The 24,922-nt window shown below is 42.3% G+C and overlaps 1 protein-coding gene across 1 annotated transcript in view; it reads right to left on the reverse strand.

Moving 5' to 3' along the window:
• Nucleotides 1–9,814: 9,814 nt before the first annotated feature.
• pex26 (peroxisomal biogenesis factor 26) overlaps nt 9,815–24,922 on the reverse strand; it is a 59,178-nt gene continuing 44,070 nt past the window's right edge. The window contains exon 6 of the mRNA XM_061959580.1: nt 9,815–10,773. The gene's annotated coding sequence lies outside the window, so the exon portion shown is untranslated. The remainder of the gene's footprint in view (nt 10,774–24,922) is intronic.

The raw sequence follows: 24,922 nt of genomic DNA on the forward strand, positions 1-24,922 counted from the left end.
GTGGAACAGGGGTTAGTGCATGTGCCTCACAATACGAAGGTCCTGAGTTCAATCCCGGGCTCGGGATCTTTCTGTGTGGAGTTTGCATGTTCTCCCTGTGACTGCACCTGGGGATAGGTTGATTGGCAACACTAAATTGGCCCTAGTGTGTGAATGTGAGTGTGAATGTTGTCTGTCAATCTGTGTTGGCCCTGTGATGAGGTGGCTATTTGTCCAGGGTGTAAGTGCCTTCCGCCCGAATGCAGCTGAGATAGGCTCCGGGACCCCCCGTGACATCGAAAGGGACAAGCGGTAGAAAATGGATGGATGGATGGACATCTCCACAGTAATAAAGTAAGCGCCCTCTTGGCACCCGAATAACCCTGGCAAACATTTACTAAAACAAACTTTCTCACAGGAACAGCGGAAAAACGTTACACGTCAATGAAGATAACGGGAAAACTTTCATCCAAAACTAAAACTACACAAAAAAAACTTTGAGCATATCAATAAGTAGAGTAAAAACGGATCCAAATTCACATGAAAACTTCAATGACTTCTGGTTTTATGATCTACAATCCAGATTGTGCTTACACTTGTCATTTTTGGTTCGATTCAAAACTTGTCTATCGGGGCTCCGAGTGTGGTTAGTTTGGTTAAGTGAGAACACAGTTCAGGCCCAAAATAATGCTTCCATGCGTGTTAATGTGCCAAATCCCTTGACAGTTGTGTGTGCGGAAAAGGTAATTATTCCAACATCTTGGATTGATTTTTGCTTCTTATCTGATATTGTGCAAGCCTTTTCGACAAGATAGTAGACATTAGTCCTCGGGGAAAACTTAGATTCTAAACTAATCTTACAAGAAAAAAACTATTAGCATATAAATATGTGGTGTAAATTATAAAACTGATCCAAATTTACATCAAAACTTATAATGTTCTTCCATTTAAGGTGTGTTCACATTTGTCACAGTCGCAGTATAGGCTCCAACACAGGTCCCAGGCAGGTATTCCCTTGTATGTTGTGTTTTTCCGCCATTTTTGGTTTTTATTTGATATTGTGTATGTTTTTGTGACAAGAGGGAATAAATACCGTATTTTTCGGAGTATAAGTCGCACCTGCCGAAAATGCAGAATAAAGAAGGAAAAAAACACATATAAGTCGCACTGGAGCCCGGCCAAACTATGAAAAAAAACTGCGACTTATAGTCCGAAAAATACGGTAGGTCCTCGGGAAATGTTACTAAATGACAAAAACTTTTAGCATATCAATATGTAAAGTAAAATTATGGAACAAATCTAAATTTACATGCAGACTTCTATGATTATTTCCAAACTGGAACTTTACTTACGGTTTTATGTTCTTCCATTCAGGGCACGTTCACCCTTGTCACTTTAAGTCCGGTTTGCTCTCCTTGTACCGATCATTTAGTCAAGTGTGAATGCAGTCAGAACCATAAAAACACTTCCTAACCCAAATCCCACGCAAACCGCGTGTGTGTTTGTGTTCCGTCTTTTTTAATTCAAGGTAAAAATGTGTTTCGTAAAGTGTCTTAATTTGATGTTTTTTGAACGGAAAGGGGAAGAAAACAGCTCGGAAAAGTGCATTTAAAACTAAAAGCATGTCAATAAGTGGAGTACAATTATGAAAAAACACTGAGTAACGCCTCTTGCCCAAAGTCAGCTGTGATAGGTTCCGCCCAGCTGGCACAAGACATTAAAACAACTTTCAGTACTTGTTGAATTAGGTTCTGACATTGAGCAACTCAAACATAACGTTGATACAACACACTTTTTGATGACGTTTAATCAATGTTGTGTTCTGACATTGATTTGACCATTGAATTTTGGTCATTTTCCAACCAATATTCTGCAACACAAATACAACGTGAAAACAACATGCTTTTTGACAACGTTTAATCAATGTTGGGTTCAGACATTGATTTGACCATTGAATTTTGGTCATTTTCCAACCAATATTGTACAACACAAATACAACGTTGTAACAACATGCTTTTTGATGACGTTTAATCAATGTTGGGTACTGACATTGAATTTTGGTTATTTTCCAGCCAATATTCTACAACACAAATACAACGTGGAAACAACATGCTTTTTGACGACGTTTAATCAATGTTGGGTTCTGACATTTATTTGACCATTGAATTTTGGTCATTTTCCAGCCAATATTCTACAACACAAATACAACGTGAAAACAACATGCTTTTTGACAACGTTTAATCAATGTTGGGTACCGACATTGATTTGACCATTGAATTTTGGTCATTTTCCAACCAATATTCTACAACACAAATACAACGTTGTAACAACATGCTTTTTGATGACGTTTAATCAATGTCGGGTTCTGACATTGAATTTTGGTTATTTTCCAACCAATATTCTACAACACAAATACAACGTGGAAACAACATGCTTTTTGACGACGTTTAATCAATGTTGGGTTCTGACATTTATTTGACCATTGAATTTTGGTCATTTTCCAACCAATATTCTACAACACAAATACAACGTGGAAACAATATGCTTTTTGACTTTTGAAATTTGATCATTACCCAACCAACAACTTGGATCCAACGTTGGACTTCAACGTTGTCTCAATTTACAAATACATCTATTTTGCAACGTTGTTTCAAAGTCAGTTTTAGTGTGAAGTGAAGTGAATTATATTTATATAGCGCTTTTCTCTAGTGACTCAAAGCGCTTTTACATAGTGAAACCCAATGTCTAAGTTAAATTTAAACAAGTGTAGGTGGCACTGGGAGCAGGTGGGTAAAGTGTCTTGCCCAAGGACACAACGGCAGTGACTAGGATGGCGAAAGCAGGGATCGAACCTGGAACCCTCAAATTGCTGGCACGGCCACTCTACCAACTGAGCTGAACCGCCCCACAAAGTTTGGCTGGGATTAGATTATGTTTAATTCTCGTTTTATCAATGTCTTGTGCCTGCTGGGCAGCTCACCCTGATGAGGGAAAACACTACAGAAAATGGAAGAATAGGTGAGTCAATATTACGTCTTTAAAAGGAAGATGAAGGGGGGGAATTTGCTTTTTAGCGGACACATTTCACTGCATGTGTCACATAGATTTACAGCTATGTGTGAGTGTGAGTGTGCAGGGTAAATACACGTCTTCCTAAATCTTTTCTAAAAGGAGGTCACATTTATGCCACATGAGAATTGAATCAATGCGGATGTGGACTACTTTTGATCTATTTCCAGAGAGGAAGTCCTCTGGCGATATAAACGCCAGAGGACGGACCGACATGCAAAAATGTGTGTCTCAGGGTGAATAAGGTAGGATTATATCAAGACAGGAAGTCACATGGTCATAAGCCCTCTATCACGTTTAATTGTCTGTGTGTGTGTGTGTATGTGTGTGTGTGTGTGTGCGCGCGTGCGTGCATGTGTGTGTGTGTTATCAAAGATTTTCACAAACAAGTATTTCCAAGGTTTAATGAGCTGTTTCCGATCATGTGTGAGGGGGAAACTGCTGACTGACAGGCGTTCAGCTCACCTCCTTTCACAGACTCGCCTCCTCATCCCCCCCCCCTCCCTGCTTACCACCGAAGAGCTGAATGAGATAGGAGTTTCATTGAGAAAAAAAAGAGAGAGAGAGAGAGAGAGAGAGAGAGAGAGCACTGTGGGGCTATTATGAGAGCTGAGAGTGGGAAGGGAATGTCAAGGTTAGCGAGATTAGTTCAACTTCAAAAAGGAAGCCTGTTTTTCTTCCCCCCTCCCCGCCTTTTTTTTTTTTTTTTAAAAGGAGAAGATTCATTTCATCTTAGAACTGACATGTCACAGCGCTCCCCTCCGCAGGCCGACCAATAAAGACTGGCAGACGACCCGACACTTGAGGTGTCAGAAAGAGAGACCGAGCCGTCCCGCCTCCGTTTGTTGCATGCGTGCGCTATGATAACAACGTGTCGGCCGCTATCACACGCCGAGCTGCCAGCCCTGGGAAAAGGTGGAGGAGCGTGAAATCACCTTGATCCAAAAGATTCCTGCTGCATACCAGTCCAGTCGACCTAACCAGTCGAAACTAACAAGAAAAGGTGGACATGAGCAAAAATACGCTTTATGATTACACCACATAACACCGAATCGGTGCCATTTTGCATCCACTGGCAATAATGCAAACTATTCAACTGGAAGCCGAGGGGCCAAATCATAACGACCCGCCGAGTTCAGTTCAAAACTTTGCAGACAACATTTTTGTAGCAAACTCCTAAAAAGACCAGAGTGCTCCTGTTGTATAGAGAAACTTGGACCACGCGTTCCTCAAAGCACCCCTTTAAGTCCTCTCCTTTTTGGCAGTATGTAATGTGAAGGTGTTGCTGTAGCTTGTTTACTTCAGTAATCATTTGTTAACCTTCTTTAGTTAAACTAGTGGTGTTCCTCAAGGAGGTCCTCTCTTTTCCATCATTTGGGCTATTCAACTGATGAACCGCGAGTTCAGTTAAAAAACTGTTTACATTTAGGCCCTGTTTACACTAAGAGTAAACACTAAGAGTAAATCCAGAGTAAATCCCACCTAACCTTATCCTTGTCCACACACAACAATGCCACCGTTTAAGACCCCCTCCCCCCTCCGTCCGCCGGCGCAACGCGACCTAGTACGCATGCGCGGAAAATGCGCACGTCATAGTCACATCCAGTGTTGCTTTGTGTACAAGTTCTTAAATTTAACTTATCTGAACAATATCCAGTGTTGTGGTATTTGAATTAACTAAAATCCAGTGTGCTGTGTGGCCCTATTGTAGTGAATCACACCTGAGCCATCATAAATGAATCAAATATTTATTAGACACGTAAACAATGTGATAAAGAACATTTTACATCAGGGATCTAGATATCTAGTCAGGACAGTTCTCACTCTTTTGCCTTCACCTTCATTGTCCATTTGTTTTTGGTGACTTTATATACTCTGGACCTAAACGTTGAGTCCGCGACACACATGGCGGACAATAACTGATACAGTCTGCTTTGCCAGTCCAAATGCATACAATGTTTTCCGTATTTAGTCTTCCCTCGACGGCCAGGTAATACAAAGCACACGCTACCTTTTTTATCACATCCACAGGAACTCGCATTCTCGTTGACTCCCGTTCGACAAATGAACAAAGCTTTTCACTAAGTAGAATTACAACTGACCTGGACATTGGAAAGTCATCTTGTCAACTGAGAAGTGTTGTATCCGAAATATCTGCAATCGCTTTCTCTTAAGGTATTCATGTGTGATTTCCACAAGCGTCTGTACATGTAGAGGAAGGAGAAACATGGCATGTCTGGATGACTCGCCTCCGTATTTCCAGTGGTTAGCTCCGAGTTACGAAACCGTATTATTATGAAGCTGGCTGTGACGCATTCTTTTTGACGTCACTTCCTGTGTGGGCACGGTCTTTCTGGCGTCACTTCCTCTCTGAACTCAGTTTGTAAACGATTAAGGAGTCCATACAAAGCTAAGTGCCGGAGATTCAAGAAATACACGGCGCAATTAGCCGTGTAAAAATTTGTCCGAGGAGAGGGACCTTAAATGCTGGTTTAGTGTGGCTGAAACGGGGCTTAGGCTAAACAATTATTCGTTTAAGGGTTTAAACGACTTAGTGTAGACATGGCCTGAGCCGGATAACTCCTTAAACGAATAATTATTTAGCCTAAACCTCATGTCAGCCACACTAACCCATCGTTTAATGTTCCCTCCCCTCCTTGGATATCTTTTTACACGGGTAAGTGCGCCGTCTATTTCTCGAATCTAAGGCTCTTAGCTCTGTATGGACTCATGGATCGTTTACAAACGGAGTTCGGAGAGGAAGTGACGTCAGAAAGACCGCGCCCCACACAGGAAATGACGTCAGAAAGAAGCGCCACAGCCAGCTTCATAACACCGGGTTTCCACTCGGAGGTAACCACTAGAAAGATAGAGGCGAATCATCCAGACATGCCCGTGTTTCTCCTTCTAGATGCACAGAAGCTTGTAGAAATCACACATGGATACCTTAGTCCAAAACTTAGTCCATTTGTTGACGAGAATGTGGGCTCTCGTGGATGTGATAAAAAGTTAGCGTGTGCTTTGTCGACGAGGGAAGACTACGGAATACAGCAAATGCATTTGGACTGGCAAAGCAGACTGTATCGGTTATTGTCCGCCATGTACAGTATGTCGAGCCATTACTCAACGTCTAGTTTTGTACTCCATAACTACTGTGAAGTAGTTGCGTCGAGTACGACCGCCAATTTCAGCCTCAAAGCACAGGCAGGATGGCAGGAATGGACAATGAAGGTGAAAGTAAAAGAGTGAGGAGTGTCCTGACTAGATATCCAGATCCCTAGATTGATTGTTGTAAAACGTTCTTTATCACATTGTTTACTTGCACATGTCCATTAAATATTTGATTCATGCATGATGGCTCAAGTGTGATTCACTACAATAGGGCTATCTAACAGCTGGTGATGTTGAGGCAAGCAAGGTTTACTGTTAAAAGAAATGTGGCAATAGGCTACATTGAAATACTTCACATACCAGACTGGTACACTTCCAGGTCAGAGATGACGTAATATATGCGTGTCTGCCATTTTCCGCGCATGCGTACTAGGCCGCGTTGCGCTCGCGGACGGAGGAGCAGGGGGTCTTAAACGATGGCATTGTGTGTGTGTGGACAGGGATAAGGTTAGCTATATCCTTTAGCCGGCTTAGAGTAGAGGCAGTCTCTAGAGTGCTGCCATAGACCTTTGACTAGCTTTTATGCAAAACGTCTTTAAATCAAATGTGTACTGTAGAGGATGATTGTTCTCTGAAGTCTGGCCTCCCGGTCTTTAACGTTCTGGATATGTAGCTCCCGAAACAATAATATCCCTGGTATAAATGCACGATAAAAGTTGGGGAGTTTTTACAAGCAGCTGCAGAGAGAAACTTGTTTTTATAGTTAGTCTCTTCATGTACGCACTGGTGGACATATCTGAGGTGACGTGTGCATACAATAAGCCCAGTAGTACCTCAATTTAATGTGACGGATTTATTATTATGACTATGCATTAACATCCAAAGTCAGCTGGGATAGGCTCCAGCTCACCTGTGACAACAAGCAGCATATATATTTTAAAGACTGGTGTATTAGGAATTTAAGGACCCCTCTAATGCTGACAACATTGGCACTTATATCACAGTTCTTGATCTAAAAAGGATGTCTACAGGTAAAATCCCCCCCCAAAATAGACACGGTAGAAATTCTAAGCTTGTTTTTTAACAAGTTTGAGCACATTTTGGAACACCCACATTTAGCTCCAAAATGTGGGCAGGCCTTCCTCAGCCTGCTGACATCACCCACAGGAGACTGGAAGTAATTTCATATTGCATATATGTTTTGGTAGCATCTTCATCACTGAATTACAATATTTTCGAGTAGAGTTTGAAGGAACAACAATCATGTCTGCCAGATGCATTGTTGCAGGTTAAAGCCATACAATTAAAGAAGGGGTCACTGGGTCAGCCTGCATACACTTGTAAATGATGGAAAACTAAAGAAAGTATGGACCTCACCAGTTAATTGGATGGACCAATTTGCAGAAATCATTTTAATGATTCTGTTAGGGAAATATTTTCCATTTACAAAAAGGTACACATGGTAGGCTATACATAGACTACTAGGGGCTAGCAGCTACACAACCGCTAAGCACACAATAGCACACAAGCTAGATGTATACAGGTGTCCTTCAGTGAACAATAGTGTGGTCTAAAAGAGCAAATTGGTCAATATAAACAAGTATCAAACAATTATTGCTGCATATTACTTACACATACAAAGTTTCCAAGACGGAAGCGTATTAGAATGTATCCAGTAACAAACGTGTTTGCATTTTTCAAATCACCTGACATGTATACTGTTTATATGTCCATAATTTATCCATTTTTTTACGTAATTTTTAATATACATGTTACAGGTTATATATCTTTTATTATTGAATGTATCAAATGTGATGAATATTTAATGGACCACAATGGAAACAAGCCTTTTGGCTTTTTGTGCCATCCATTTGCTGTTTTAAAGCATTACATGGATTAAATTCTTTAAGACGTCAATAAACTTCTCATTCAATCAATCATTCAAACCTTTCTGACAAATACCTTGATTGCCTGGTTGTACAGGTATTTGACTGGCTTTAGGGATGTTGGTGAAGTTTGCGACCATGAGGTTAGACAATATGAGAAATTAGAGAATATCGTTGCGTGTAAATACAACAGAGCAGCTTGAAAAGACAGTTCTCTTCTAATGAAGCGAAAGCAGTTCAAATTTGACTTGACCTTTTTGCACACACTTTTTACCTGGCAATTTAAATATTGGCTGTGCAAGTGTGTGTATGTGTGTGTATGTGTGTGTGTGTATGTGTGTGTGTGTGTGTGTGTGTGTGTGTGTGTGTGTGTGTGTGTGTGTGTGTGTGTGTGTGTGTGTGTGTGTGTGTGTGTGTGTATGGAAAAAAAACATCCCAGATATTCGCCACCTCAATTCTAAGCAAGAAAATCAGGATTTACATTTGCAGAATTGAGTAGCCAAAATGACTACGGACAGTTAGACTGCATAGTTTGTGTACTGCTTGATTGTGTTCCGATTCGACATTAGTATCGGTCTGATATCAACCCCCCCCAAAAACGGATTTCATGTAAAATGTCTGATATAAACTTCAAGACAGAGTCGGAGGCCAGTTAACATTTAATTGTCTTTAAATAAGCACACAGGTTGGTCTTTTCTTGTATTTTAGTCAAGTCATTTACAAACATGGTAGGCTATAGGCTACTAGGAGCTAGAAGCTACACAACAGCTAAGCACAATATAGCACCTTCATTGAACAATAGTGTGGTCTAAAAGAGCAAATTGGTCTATAAACAAGTATCAAACAATTATTGCTGCATATTACTTACACATACAAAGTCTCCAAAAAGGAAGCGTATGAGAATGTATCCAGTAACAAACGTGTTCGCATCTTTCAACTTACTGCGTCAATTATTGTGGCCACTTGGTATCACTAAAAAACAATTACCACTCCACTTCCATTTAAATACAGCATAAGTCTATCCCAGCCAATTAATAGTAAATAGCTACCATTGTTCTGTTTGACACATTTCACTTGATCAAACTTTTACACTTACACACCACAAAATTAGTATGTATGATTTCTGACATTGTATCAGATTAATATCGGTATCATATTAGAAGTGAAAGATTTGTATCGGGACACTCTTTGTACTATTAATTATTTTTTTAAATCTTGTTTTATCTTTCCTTTCTTACGGATTATTATAGGGAATAAAAGAACGCCTCAAGTATTGGCCTTCATTCTGCTACAAGAAGATAAACACAATTTATACACCCGGTGTTTTATCTATGCACTCACACACCTACAATAGAGTATATCATTAATAATGTCATGAGGTACAGTATGGGCCTGGAGAGAAAGCCGAGCAGACAAAAAGCATGGGAAGACAGGCAGCCATCAGAGAGACTGCTTTGACCTCCTGTTGTTTGTACTGACTCCAATTTTGTAAAATAACTTGTTAAAACTTCATATCTAGTCACCTCTCTTCATTTTAAAAATCCATAAAATACAAGGATGTGGGAGGACTCTGCCCTCCTAAAAGGGAGAATCCTAATAATTCTAACTTCAAAGAAGAAGAGTTTTGGTCGGTGTTTGTAAGCAAAACATGAAAAAGACTCAAGCCAAATGCGATCACGAAAATCAGGAGCACCCTAAAGGGAGGAAGGGTTGAGTCAGAACCTGTAAAAAAACAGAGATAGAGAAACAGACCCAAAAAACTAGAAAATATTTTATTTTGTGTCCTCTTCTACTGATGTTTTCCACAAGATGTCAGAAAATGGCGATTCTTTTTATATTTATTTTTGCTCAAAATGATAATCATATCAGTTTTGAAGTAATCATGGACATCATGAAACATGTCATTAAGTGATGACATTTTTTTTGCATGCCTTTATCCACATTGTCTATGTGGGGAAACAGGCTTGAGTTCTGCAGATGATGTCACACCAAGAGGGGGCGGTGGAAAGTGGGCCTTCCAAGTACAGATAGTTATGATCTGCACATTACTCAAAACTAATTACTGCCAGATTCATTTTCAGGGACAAAGTGAACTTGTGAGTGAAATGTTAGTCATCTGGACGTTGTGGGTCCTTTAAGTAAAAGGTTATTATAGGCGTGCAGGATAAAAAGTGCTTTAAATGCAAGTCGGCCAATCAGATGAAACGCTTGCACACTGGGGGAGGAGCTTCAACAAGAAGACGCAAAGCTGCGTTGGTGGAGGATTAAAAAAAGCCCCCTTTTATACGCTAAATTGGTTTGAAACCTAATCCAGCATGATTACAGGCTGTGCTCTTACTGGGACAGTAGCGGGGACGCTATGGCTGGAATGCTGCGGCGTCAACGGCGGCGAGCGCTCCGCCTCCTGCCGAGTGATGGCGGAGTGAGGAGGAGATAAAGTGGCCTGTGTGTGTCACATGGTCGCATACTCTTGCCGCGTTCACATGCGCTGATTACAGCCCAAACATGAATTGTAGACGATATAAATGTCACATGCTGAGAGACGCTATTCCTGGCGCGCTATCTGCAGCGTGGAGTCACTCACCGGGAGGAAGAGCGGGAATGGCGGTGCTTTCCATGAGAAGTCTCATTTCCTCTACCAGGCACTTTTTCGGTGTGTAAAGCGCCGCCTTCACTCTTCTCATTAATCACTCGATGGCAATCAGGCGTCCTCACGTACGCAGCCGGCCTGCAAAACAAATGAAGCATCATGGTCAAACGGACAAGAGGGTGTTTCCCACACTGTGTCTCTGGAATGTTTTGGCTATTTGAAAAGCCATCATTCAGAGTAAAATGCCAGCATTTGGAAGAAGAGGGTGGGAGGAGGGGGGAGGACAATAAGGGGACAGATAGCAACATCCGGGCCTGGACTTTGGTCTGGCTTTTAGAACACAAGAGGGTTTTCTTTTGCACACTCTACACCCAGGGTCACTGTCTACTACACCCCCACGTCAACTCCATGTAGTGTGTATGCAAGTCTGACGTCCGGCAGCTTGCGTCCATGAACATTCTAGAAACCTAGCGGGAGCAGGGGAGGGAAAGAGCTCAGGTCAGCAATAAAAGCACTTTTTCAGGCATTTACGACAGAATGCCCCACCAATGTTGTAAAGAACCTTGACTACTCTGCAGGCCAGCTTCTTTTCCTAAATGTTACCTATTACGGAAAAAGGACGTAGAGTAATGTGCGTCTCTAAAGGCTGCTTAAAAACACTGAGCGTGAGAGGAATCAACCATCTCCCTCACTTGTTTTTTGCTACACTTTTGAGTTTTGAAGTTCAGGCTTCACCGCACATCTTAAAGTAAAGCGCTACTGAAGTGGCAGCACTCAGCAAATAGGTTGAGCTGGCGTGATGGTGCTGTCAAATGTGAGTGTAATGTTAGCACTGTAGCTTACATAGCTATGCTAACGCGGCTATCGATCAATCCATCAATCAATGTTTATTTACATAGCCCTAAATCACAAGTGTCTCAAAGGGCTGCACAAGCCACAACGACATCCTTGGTTCAGGTCCCACATCAAGGCAAGAAACAACTCAACTCAGTGGGATGACAATGAGAAACCTTGGAGAGGACCACAGATGTGGGTGACCCCCCCCTCCCTCTAGGGCGACTGGTGCAATGGACGTCGAGTGTATCTAGCATAATATTGTGAAAGTCCAGTCCATAGTGGATCTAACATAATAGTGAGAGTCCCGTCCATAGTGGGGCCAGCAGGAGACCATCTCGAGCGGAGACAGGTCAGCAGCGCAGAGATGTCCCCAACCGATGCACAGGTGAGTCCCGACTCTGGACAGCCAGCAGTTCATTCATGGCCACCAAACCTGTGCCCCCCACCCCATCCACGAGGGAGAGGGGGGCAGAGCAGAAAAGAAAAGGCAGATCAACTGGTCTAAAAGGGGGGTCTATTTAAAGGCTAGAGTATACAAATGAGTTTTAAGATGGGACTTAAATGCTTCTACTGAGGTAGCATCTCTAACTGTTACCGGGAGGGCATTCCATAGTACTGGAGCCCGAATAGAAAACGCTCTGTAGCCCGCAGACTTTTTTGGGCTCTGGGAATCACTAATAAGCCGGAGTTCTTTGAACGCAGATTTCTCGCTGTCATTTGTGTCCTCCTGTGTCACTCCTTAAAGTGATTGTTTGCCACGCAGGGGTGCACCATAATTATCGGAATTGTGATGCCAGACCGATAAATAAATAAACTTGTGGATTAATAAAGTTTGCCTAAGTCTAAGTTTAAATCTGATGCCATGAGAAGATACAGTAGCTCAGATAACTAGGGGTGCCCCAATCTGTTATTGACATCAGTTATTACGGGTGTAAATCTTTGGGCACCTAACGATACGATACGATTCCTGGGGTGACGATTCGAAGTAGAATCGATTCTTGATTCATGACAATTCTCGATTCAAACCGATTCTCACAATGTATTATTTGTAGAGATGTCCGATAATGGCTTTTTGCCGATATCCGATATTCCGATATTGTCCAACTCTTTAATTACAGATACCGATATCAACCGATACCGATATATACAGTCGTGGAATTAACACATTATTATGCCTAATTTGGACAACCAGGTATGGTAAAGATAAAGTCCTTTTTTTTTTTTAAATTAATAAAATAAAATAAGATAAATAAATTAAAAACATTTTCTTGAATAAAAAAAAGTAAAACAATATAAAAACAGTTACATAGAAACTAGTAATTAATGAAAATGAGTAAAATTAACTGTTAAAGGTTAGTACTATTAGTGGACCAGCAGCACGCACAATCATGTGTGCTTACGGACTGTATCCCTTGCAGACTGTATTGATATATATTGATATATAATGTAGGAACTAGAATATTAATAACAGAAAGAAACAACCCTTTTGTGTGAATGAGTGTGAATGAGTGTAAATGGGGGAGGAAGGTTTTTTGGGTTGGTGCACTAATTGTAAGTGTATCTTGTGTTTTTTATGTTGATTTAATAAAAACAATTTTTTTTTAAAACGATACCGATAATAAAAAAAAAACATACCGATAATTTCCGATATTACATTTTAAAGCATTTATCGGCCGATAATATCTCTAATTATTTGGTATAACAATTATAATGAAACTTTCAAAACAGGTTACAGGTTACAAAAGTTCATTTTGGTTGCGTGGAGATAGCCTAAAAACGTATTTTAAAAAATGTACCGTATTTTCCGCACTATAAGGCGCACCTAAAAACCACAATTTTTCTCAAAAGCTAACAGTGCGCCTAATAACCCGGTGCGCTTTATTACGATTCATTTTCATAAAGTTTCGGTCTCGCAACTTCGGTAAACAGCCGCCATCTTTTTTCCCGGTAGAACAGGAAGCGCTTCTTCTTCTACGCAAGCAACCGCCAAGGAAAGCACCCGCCCCCATAGAACAGGAAGCGCTTCACCCGCCCCCATAGAACAGGAAGCGCTTCACCCGCCCCCGGAAGAAGAAGAAAAAACGCGCGGATATCACCGTACGTTTCATTTCCTGTTTACATCTGTAAAGACCACAAAATGGCTCCTACTAAACGATCCGGTCCATAAAAAGACGCAATCTCTCCATCCGCACACGGATTACTACCGTATTTCACAGCAACTGAACCGCACTGTGGAACGGGAGCACGTACGGTGAATATTCGCTCCACAGGGAATGAGAAGTCATCCTTCACTGTGGTTCTAGCTTGCCATGCTAACTTCCACTCATGGTGATATTCAAAAGGAAGACCTTGCCAAAAGAGACCTTTCCAGCCGGCGTCATCATAAAAGCTAACTCGAAGGGATGGATGGATGAAGAAAAGATGAGCGAGTGGTTAAGGGAAGTTTACGCGAAGAGGCCGGGTGGCTTTTTTCACACAGCTCCGAAGGCGAACACACCTTCACTAAGACGGGCAGACAGCCTCGGACGACATACGCCAACATCTGCCAGTGGATCGTAAATGCTTGGGCAGATATTTCGGTCACAACTGTGGTCCGAGCTTTCCGGAAGGCAGGATTCACAGAACAACAGCGACACTGACTCCCGATGACTTCTACGAGACGGAACCGGCCATTTTGGATACCACGCTTGCACAACTTTTCAATTCGGACACCGAAGACGAAGAATTCGAAGGATTTACGAATGAAGAATAACTTCAGAAGGTGAGCGCTATGTTTATTTTGTGTGTTGTGACATTAACGTTCGAGCAACATTATGTTGCTATTTATTGCTCTACACCATTTTGAATTTTACTATGTTTGTGATTGCACATTTGCGTACATTTTGGGACAGAGTTGTTAGAACGCTGGTTTTCAATATATTATTAAAGTTTGACTGAACTATCTGACTGTCTTTTTGACATTCACTTTAGCGCAGCGTTTTTTTGACATTCACTTTAGCGCAGCGTAGGCGCGGCTTTTAGTCCGGGGCGGCTTATTGGTGGACAAAATTATGAAATATGTAATTCATAGAAGGTGCGGCTAATAATCCGGTGCGCCTTATAGTGCGGAAAATACGGTATTCTTATAGAATTGTTTTGGTTTTTTTCATCTATTTTTGAAAATTATGAATCGATTTAGAATCGGGATAAGCACACAATGTTGGTCTTTTCTTCTATTTTAGTCAAGTCATTTACAAAAGGTAAACAAATTAGGATAGAGGCTACTTGAAGCTAGCAGCTACACCACAGCTCAGCACACAACAGCACACAAGCTAGACATATGTATTAAGTGTCCTTAATTGAACAATATTGCGGTCTAAAACACCATATGTGCCAAGAAAAACAAGTATAAAAGAACTATAGTGTCCGACCATGACCTTAACTTCATGAATTATTGTGGCCACAAAATCAATGACCACTCCAATTCCAGTTGAAGATAAAATAAGTCCATTCCAGAAAGTTAATAATAAATAGGTTAGCGTTTTTATACCTACCATTAGTGGTACTAAAAAAATCCATTCACATTCAAATCAGGTGTTTTTATTAATACCGTTTATAAATCGATTCCTAATTTACAAGAATTGATTAACGGCAGTGTTTTGAAAGCCTACAAAGAAGCTAAAGGTTGCCCTAACACCAGCCTCAAAGAAAGGCCTACACCCTATACTTGATAGGGTGTTTGAAAAGTGCAAAAAGTTTGCCAGATTTGATCATGAAGGTGATAAAGCTGGACGACCACTGTTGAAGATGCTAGCTTTTGTCGGGACAAATCCACAGGTACACTTTATCCAATTAATCTTTATTTGACACTTCCTAACTTCCAGGTGTGCACAAACTACACTTAAATCTGAATAAACAAATAAAAAAGATTTAAATAAGTAATCCGTCTTAAAAAACGAGATATCGTGCATCCCTATTGTTACTTGAGGGCGCTAACTGGGGCAGCTCAGAAAAAAATTCTGCTTTGGGCCCAAATTTATCCAGGGGCGTCCCTGGCGATATACGTCGTTGTATGTGACATACATTATGTGTTTTACAGTTAAATATGTAAAAAGTGGATTAAGTGCACAATAATGCCTCCACTGCATAGACAAACAGCTCATTGGCATTAAAGCCACAGACACAGAAACCAGTGTGTTCCGGCACTTTTACACCGTATAAATTTAAACGTTAAGGCTGCAGATTTTGAACAAAACACTCCCAATACGCTATTGTAGCACCTCTGAGACAGGGGGATGACGTCATTAACACCATATGCTGATTTGAAGCGGCTGACATCATATCCTAACGTCTTGTCCGCTTGGATGAGCGGATTAGATGTCCACAGCGCGTCTGGACTTGTTATGTAACCCGGCTGAGGGGGGTCGGGAAGGTGGGGGGGGGGTCTTGTTCCGCTACCCGACTCACAGATGTGGGGGGAGCTGCCTGTCACAAGTGTGTGTGGTCAGAGATTAAGAAAGGAAGGAAGGGAGGGAGGGAGAGAGGGAGGGGGGGATTCTGGCGGAGGCGCTCGTGTGGCAGCTGTGTGTGCTGGAGAAAGCTGATTGGCCGAGGCCGATGAGAAGGTGTGGCCCCGGAAGTGGAGAGTGACAATTCATGGAGGACAGGATGTTTAACAGAGGAGGGCCTGCAGCTGGACACAAAAGTGACCTCCAGTCAAACAAGTTGGAGTTGTCTGTTTTTTCCCCTAAAATGTACTTTTGTTGACATTCTTCTGGTTACAATGATAATATCCTCCTTGGAGACATTTTGTTTCCCTAAAGAAATAGACCAAAAAAGATTAAAAAAAACAAATGTCTACTGCAGAGGACGCTGGTTCTCAGAGGGATACGCTGTAGCAGGGGTCCCCAAACTACGGCCCGCGGGCCGGATCCGGCCTGCCAGCGTCCAAAATCCGACCCGCAGGAAGTCCCAAGTAAAACAAAAAAATGTATATATATACATATTTTATTTTTATTATTATTTTTTTTTTTAATTTGTCCTTTCTAATCCATTTTCTATCACTTATTACTCTCGGTGACATGCATTTTCCCATCGATAACGTGACATCAACACGCTTGGAATATATATATATATATATGTATATATATATATATATATATGTATATTTATACTGTATATATACACATATATATACAGTCCGACCCTGGGCCAAATTTTTTTAACCAAATGCGCCCCCAAGTCAAAAAATTTGGGGACCCCTGCGCTATAGCATGTAGATACACACTTTTAAAGGAGCCGTTACCATAGCAACACACTTCCCTCCAGCGTTTTTTGAATAGAATAATATGCAAACTTGGTGTTACTAGTGACTTTCAGTGCAAAGGGCAAAATACCAAGCAGGCTTCACAACACATCTTCAAATACCTTGAAGGTAGAAAAGCGCTATACAAGTATAACCCATTTATCATTTATTTATTTATCATTTAAGTTTGATGAATTTGTTTTCTTTTCAGAGTAGGCCAGGTAACTAAAAGCTTACCTTTTTTATATTTGCATTTTATGTATGTATTATTAATGTTGTAAATACAAATCTTTATATATCGAGAAAGGGTGTTCCTAAAGAGGTAGGAATTTTTCGGAGGTCTCAAGAATACAAGAATGTGTGTGTGAGTGTGTGTTTGAGAGAGAGAGACCCTACTACATTATGTACTACAAAAGATGCACATTTGACAGTCACTTATGCCGTTTTAACAGGACTAATGTGAGCATATCAGCGAAAACATTTTAAAAAACATCTATAACTTATGACATCTTTTCTATAGTTGGATGTTGAATTCTTGCAGGCTGAAATGTGAACTTTTCTACCGACACAGATGATGATGTCAAGGCTTTTTTTCTTAAGGCTGCGTTTCATCGGTAAAAAGGAGTCATGCGACAGTGCTCGTAGTAAAGAAGTCTCTCTAACAAGCAAACCTCTTTGCAAGCACTAATCAAGGGATTAGAAATAAATATTATGGCGATATAAATACATGTAGTGATTGCAATGAAACTCACAGTGTAAAAAGTAGTTTTCTTCTTCACAAAAATACTCAAGTGAAAGTAAAAGGTGGGTTGCATTAAAACTACTCTGACTAGTACTACTAGTCAGACTAACTACACTCCTTATCAAAAATGCAAAATGGTTCATTCCAGCGTCAAAGCTCACCTTCAAGCATTCATCAGCAGCATTTTGGATGATAGAGGAAAAGTAAAAATATAAATAGTATATCTAAGGCTGCATAGGAGAAGGTTGGGTACAAGTTTCACTTTTGCATCTCATTGCACATAACGGTGGTGTGTTCAAGGACCCTTGATTAAAGTTGGAAATAGAGGCGTCACTAGTTTTTAAAGACTGGGGGAGACTTAAGTTCTAGGAGATGCTCTAATAATGACATAATCATAATAATAGTGCTGTATTATTATGATTCCTATTAATTATACATGAGTCAGCTAATCTCTACTTTACACTGAAGTAAAGAAAAACTTGATAATCATCCATTCATCCATTTTCTACTGCTTGTCCCTTTCGGGGTCACGGGGGGTGCTGGAGCCTATCTCAGCTGCATTCAGGCGGAAGGCAGGGTACACCCTGGACAAGTCTCCACCTCATCACAGGGCCAACACAGATAGACAGACAACATTCACACTCACATTCACACCCTAGGGCCAATTTAGTGTTGCCAATCAACCTATCCCCAGCTGCATGTCTTTGGAGGTGGTAGGAAGCCAGGGAACCCACGCAGACACGGGGAGAACATGCAAACTCTACACAGAAAGATCCCGAGCCCAGGATCGAACCCAGGACCTTTGTATGGGGCAGCACTGTGCCCCATTTATTATCATATTGAAATTAATGATGAGGTTTTTGTTTGAAACCGACTTTTTATTTTATTTTAATTTGGGTGGTTTATTTACATTGACTTTTTAAAGATGGCAAACAAAAATCTAATTAGGTTGTTTTTTTACAAGTGATTTTAAAAAACTGGTTAAATCCATGTAATACTTAGTTTTTCAGTGCATCTAATCATAGCAAGTGTGTGTTTGGGGCGGCAACATTCGGGTTTAGGGTGAGATGGGGGGGCCCTTCAAGAGTCTGATGTATGGGGGCTCAGAATTTGCTTCGGCCCTGGTACCACTTAAATGTACCCATGCATACGCGCCAAGGTTTCCAGGTCCAAATACATCAGAGTCTCAATGGTCCGCCCCAAGGGATGAGCCATTATTGTACCCCGAAATGTCCAATCCTTTTATTCAAAGGACCTCATTGTTCCACAAATAACTTTCCTCATGCGCACACGGCAACATTTCCACTCCCGCACGCTTACATTTCCCTCCCGAGAGAAAGGAAAGGAAATGTAAGGGTGGGGGGGCTCTGTCTTTGAAAAGTGGCTCTGGCCAGGCGATACACTCCTTATAAACGTTCGGGTATGATGGAGGGGGGCGACGACTGTCTGGGAGCAGCCTGGTGCTAACACCCCCCCCCCCCACCCCCTGCATAAAGAGGCCTCTGTGAGGGCCGAGGCACCAGCAGACGTAATCCGCCTCATTGCTTGATTAGATTCAGCAGTCAGACACCCCCACCCCACACACACACACTAAAATAAAGCGGGCCCTGCCTCCCAACAAGTCGTGTCTGACTAAAAGGTGTCAACGGGTGATGCAAAAATCCCAGAGTGCATGTTGCGGAATGTGCAGGAGCGGTCCGAGCAAGACAAACATGCCAGCATACCGAGCCTATCGCCAGGAAATGCCAAGTTAGCATAGCAATGTATGACAACATCGTGTGTGTGTGTGTGTGGGGGGGGGGGGGGGTCATCCTTGAGTGTAACAAGGTTTACCAAAATAAATAAACTCAAGTTATGGAAAAAAATGCCAACATGGCACTGCCATATTTATTATTGAAGTCACAAAGTGCATTATTTTTTGAACATGCCTCAAAACAGCAGCTTGGAATTTGGGACATGCTCTCCCTGAGAGAGCATGAGGAGGTTGAGGTGGGCGGGGTTGGGGGGGGCAGGGGTGAGCATATTGTAGCTAAGGGGTTCTGGGTATTTGTTCTGTTGTGTTTATGTCTTGTCTTTTAACAAAGAAACAAGGAAGTCACAATCTTCGTTCAATGAATGTTCTGCAATTTGTCGTCCCCAAAGTAAGAACTGAACTGGGCAAGAAAAGCATTTAGGTTTTCAGCACCGAAGGCTTGGAATAACCTACAATCCAATATTAAACTTCAAACCCTAGTTACGTTGAATGAGTTTAGAGCTTCTGTGAAAGGACTGCAGTCTACCTTGTCTGTATGCACATGTGTCATGTGAGCAAGTTTTAATGTTGTAAATGTGATGTTTTATGTATTTGTTTACTGTTTTTAATGTAACCTTGCTGCTGCCCTCTTGGCCAGGTCTCCCTTGGAAAAGAAATCTTTGATCTCAATGGGATTTTACCTGGTTGAATAAAGGCATTCTTGTTTGGTGTGGGTTCACAGTGTGGCGCATATTTGTAAAAGTGTTAAAGTTGTTTATACGGCCACCCTCAGTGTGACCTGAGGGTAGACCTATGGCTGTTGACCATGCATTCACTTGTGTGTGTGAAAAGCCGTAGATATTATGTGATTGGGCCGGCACGCAAAGGCAGTGCCTTTAAGGCACGCCCCCAATATTGTTGTCTGGGTGGAAATCGGGAGAAATTCGGGAGAATGGTTGCCCCGGGAGATTTTCGGGAGGGGCACTGAAATTTGGGAGTCTCCCGGGAAAATCGGGAGGTTTGGCAAGTATGACTGGGAGACGCAACTGCTCTGTATTTCTCCCTACGTCCGTGTACCACTCCGTACAGCTGCGTTTTAAAAAGTAATACATTTTACTTTTTGAAACCGATACCAATAATTTCCGATATTACATTTTAAAGCATTTATCGGCCGATAATATCGGCAGTCCGATATTACCGGACATCTCTACTAATAATCTACTTATTCATTTCATGTTTATTTCTTCTTACATTTTGCTGTAACGTGCTACCATCTACACTTCTTAACACTTGGTGTTGTTTCAAGCTATCTTTGCGGTTAGCTTAGCTGTTAGCATGCCCGCACCCGGCTTGCTCTCCATGTGTAAAATGTTGAGCCTTATCCTCACATGATAATGATACTTAGAAACTAAGAAATTATGCGGTATAGCTCAGTTGGTAGAGTGGCCCTGCCAGCTACCTGAGGAATCCAGGTTCGATCCCTGCTTCTGCCATCCTAGTCACTGCCGTTGTGTCCTTGGGCAAGACACTTTATCCACCTGCTCCCAGTGCCACCCACACTGGTTTAAATGTAACTTAGATATTGGGTTTCACTATGTAAAGCGCTTTGAGTCACTAGAGAAAAGCGCTATATAAATATAATTCACTTCACAAATGCAGTGTACTTATCGTAATGGAGGTGATTATTAATACCTTAGTGGAGTTGCTTCACACTGTGTATAGACACAAAATTAGCTGATAGCTCGTCAGCCGGGAGACTAAAAGTAAATGAAGTGTCAGTCAGAGAGTATCAGTGTTATCGGCAATAAAAGGCAATAATATTAATGGTGATCATGTGCCTTTTTATCACGGAAATTGGCTGACGCTGATGGGTGAGGGGGGCAACACAGCAAAAAAAATAAATCTGGTTGAACAGGCAGACACTAAACAGTAAAAACACTTCTAGCGCTGCCAAATAGGTGTCAATGATTTAACGAGCTTGCAGGACCAGATCATGAGTTGAAACGATCGTCCCCAGAAGTTGTTCCCACGTGCTTCAAGTGCACTGCGACCATTGAAGGGGGCGGGAACATGTTTTCCAACTATACTGGAAGAAACTCATCAATTCTTTCCACTCAAACAGCTGTGAGAAAACGAAGGTCACGGTGCCGATGTGTTCCTCGAGCGGCCACGATCGCAGGCCGCTGCTTCCCAGGGCCGAGGGCGCTTCCCCCGGGGGGGGGGGGACGCCGCAGAAAGTTCCGGCACCGCTGCTTTGCTATGACGACAGCGCAACCACCCACAGGATGCGCACAAGCCACCGCCATCAAAAGATTTTTGCTCTCGGTTCTAAAATATTCGTTTTTTTTTAATGCAACGACACGAACAGTTGCAAGAGCTACAGCGACAAAAGCTAGCATGCTAACATGTTAAAATTACCATGCCAACAATTAGCACGCGCCAAGTACCAAAATCTATGAGTCTGGTGCAAAAATAGCACCATGCTAATGTTGGGATGCGAACACTGATTATGCGTCGAGTCCCAAAATGTATGACTCTGAAGTGTATACCTGCAAAATTTGCCCAAAAAGCTAGCATACTTGCCGCATGCGGACAGCATGACTCTGAGGTGTATACTGTATATGCAAAAAATACAAAATTTTCCGGACTATAAGCCACTACCTTATTTCAACACATTGAACAATGCGGTTTATGAAACAGTGTGGGTAATTTAACAAGTGTCTGTGTAAGTATTATTACCTTGCAATGGCATTCTTTTTGTATTGTTTAAATTTCACAAAATAAATGGTAAATGGGTTATACTTGTGTAGCGCTTTTCTACCTTTTTAAGGAACTCAAAGCGCTTTGACACTATTTCCCCATTCACCCATTCACACACTGATGGCGGGAGCTGCCATGCAAAGCGCTAACCGGGACCCATCAGGAGCAAGGGTGAAGTGTCTTGCTCAAGGACACAACGGACGTGGCTAGGGTGGTAGAAGGTGGGGATTGAACCATGAACCCTCAGGTTGCTGGCACCGTCCCCACCAAATCACCAAAACGTCACCATGGAGTTACTGAGTCTGTATAGCAGATTGGAGCTCTAGCTTCCGCAGCTAGGGATCCGTGAGGATGACTTCTGTTTTGTTTGAACAGCTGTTTTACTGCCGTGTGGAAGGCACAGTTCGGAAACAATTACGGTATGCGAATAACCATTTTCTTCAAAAAATCTGTTGGGTGCAGCTTAAATACCGGTGTACTCTATAGCCCGGAAAACACAGTAGTTAAAAAATAACAAACTGAGGAACTACATGCAAAAATAGCTTTGAAAATAGCAAACAGTAAGCATGTGCCAAGTACGGTACTAGAATATATGACTCTGAGATGTATACATGCAAAAATAGCACAAAAAAAGCTAGCATGCCAGTGTTATGCTAACATGAGTAAGCTAGCAATTGACAAATTAGCAAAGAGTATTTTGTTTTGGATTGGCTTGAATCGACTGGGATGAGAATCAGCACCTCCAAGTCCGAGTCCATGGTTCTCGCCCGGAAAAGGGTGGAGTGCCATCTCCGAGTTGGGGAGGAGATCTTGCCCCAAGTGGAGGAGTTCAAGTACCTCGGATTCTTCTTCACGAGAGAAGGAAGAGTGGATCGTGAGATCGACACGGATCGGTGCGGCGTTTTCAGTAATGCGGATGCTGTATCGATCCGTTGTGGTGAAGAAGGAGCTGAGCCGGAAGGCAAAGCTCTCAATTTACCGGTCAATCTATGTTCCCATCCTCACCTATGGTCATGAGCTTTGGGTTATGACCGAAAGGACAAGATCAAGGGTACAAGCGGCCGAAATGAGTTTCCTCCGCCGGGTGGCGGGGCTCTCCCTTAGAGATAGGGTGAGAAGCTCTGTCATCCGGGAGGAGCTCAAACTAAAGCCGCTGCTCCTCCCCATCGAGAGGAGCCAGGTGAGGTGGTTCGGGCATCTGGTCAGGATGCCACCCGAACGCCTCCATAGGGAGGTGTTTCGAGCACGTCTGACCGGTAGGAGGCCACGGGGAAGACCCAGGACACGTTGGGAAGACTATGTCTCCCGGCTGGCCTGGGAACGCCTCGGGATCCCCCGGGAGGAGCTGGACGAAGTCGCTGGGGAGAGGGAAGTCTGGGCTTCCCTGCTTAGGCTGCTGCCCCCGCGACCCGACATCGGATAAGCGGAAGAAGATGGATGGATGGCTTGAATCGGTTGAGAAATGTGGGAAATGTGTGAATTTTCGGAAAGAAAGAAAATGGTTGTGTGTCATGAATGAGCTGAACATTTTGAAAGTGGAATAGTAAAAATATGACAATTATCTAGTTAATTGGCTTAGTTTTATCACAAAAGACTAAATAAATTGTTCCTCCTTTACATGCAACTCCACTCTGCGTGGAATTTGATGCAACTGTAGCGCGTAAAGTGTCGCCGACAATGGATGAAGAATATAGAACTGCTCCCTTTTTAGTGTGCCCCATTCTCATGAAAATTTGGGGGAGGGTGTCTGGGGGGGGGGGGGGTTACTTCTCCCCTGACAACCTAAGATGTCTTTGTTTCCAAAGCTTACGCAATGGCCGCTAACAGGAAGTCGTTAGGGCTCATGTTATGGTTGGAAGTAGGGAGTGCTTGGTCAGGATTCCCACTGTCGGTGAGGAAATGAAAGCTCAGGGAGGCTCTCTTTATGGTTAGGACATAAATACTCGCCTTCCAGAAAAGATCCAACTTGATGACGGCGCAAAAAAAGTTGCACAAGAATGGAGCTTCGACTAGAACAAGACGACACACAGAGCGGAGTCTGCTGACCTGGAAAAGAAAAAAAAAGGCAAACATTCTTGAGGAATGTGTGAAATGCTGAGCGTGGGAGGAGAGCTTTGACACATGTGGCTGTTTGCTCGACGGCGGGTGTCGCCGAGGGCCTCAAGGTGCAGCTGCTCTCTCCAACCTCGGTGACACACTGACGGCGTTCGGCCGAGGCGCACGCTGGCGAGGGGCGGAGGGGGAGGTGCATCGAGGCCTGTCCACACGGGACGCTTCGTTTTGCTGCCGAATTGAAAAAAGAAATGCGTCCACACAGTGTTGTGGGTAAACAAAAGGATGTAATACAACGCCTCGCCACAAGTGGCGCCGTAAGCAGACACAGAAAAACAAAACTACAGAAGAAGAAAAGGGCGTTGTCTCGACACAAAATTTATAACAAGAAAACGTCCCTCATAACTCAAGTGGCGTCAATAAAAATGACTGCATTCCAAGTTGTTAACTTTGTTTACATAAACACACGACAGGCGCGAAAGGAAAAAATGTCAGAAGGGGTGGGGGCAAATAAGAAAATAAAGATGAGCATGTTGGAGATATAGTTTGTATTAGAGATTGGGTTTAAAATCTATATATTGAGATATACAGTATATTGCAGCTTCCAGCGATAACTCTATATACATCACAACCAGGGACAGCTAGTGCACAATAAGTAAATAAAAACAACTATTGGCTCCCATTTAAATCATTTAGGTTTACTATACTATCGTTTATACATTCTGATACTACATTCGGTGGTATCGACATCTGAATCAATCACCCCTACTTTACATTGAAGCTTTTTGTGTCGCCCTGCTCGTTGTGTCCTCTAGCTTATTTCTGTTCCGAAATGTGGCGGGTATCAATATCAACTGGCAGGAGGAGTGATAGCATTACA

The sequence above is a fragment of the Nerophis lumbriciformis genome, linkage group LG05 (assembly GCF_033978685.3).
Source record: "Nerophis lumbriciformis linkage group LG05, RoL_Nlum_v2.1, whole genome shotgun sequence".
Lineage (NCBI taxonomy): Eukaryota > Metazoa > Chordata > Actinopteri > Syngnathiformes > Syngnathidae > Nerophis > Nerophis lumbriciformis.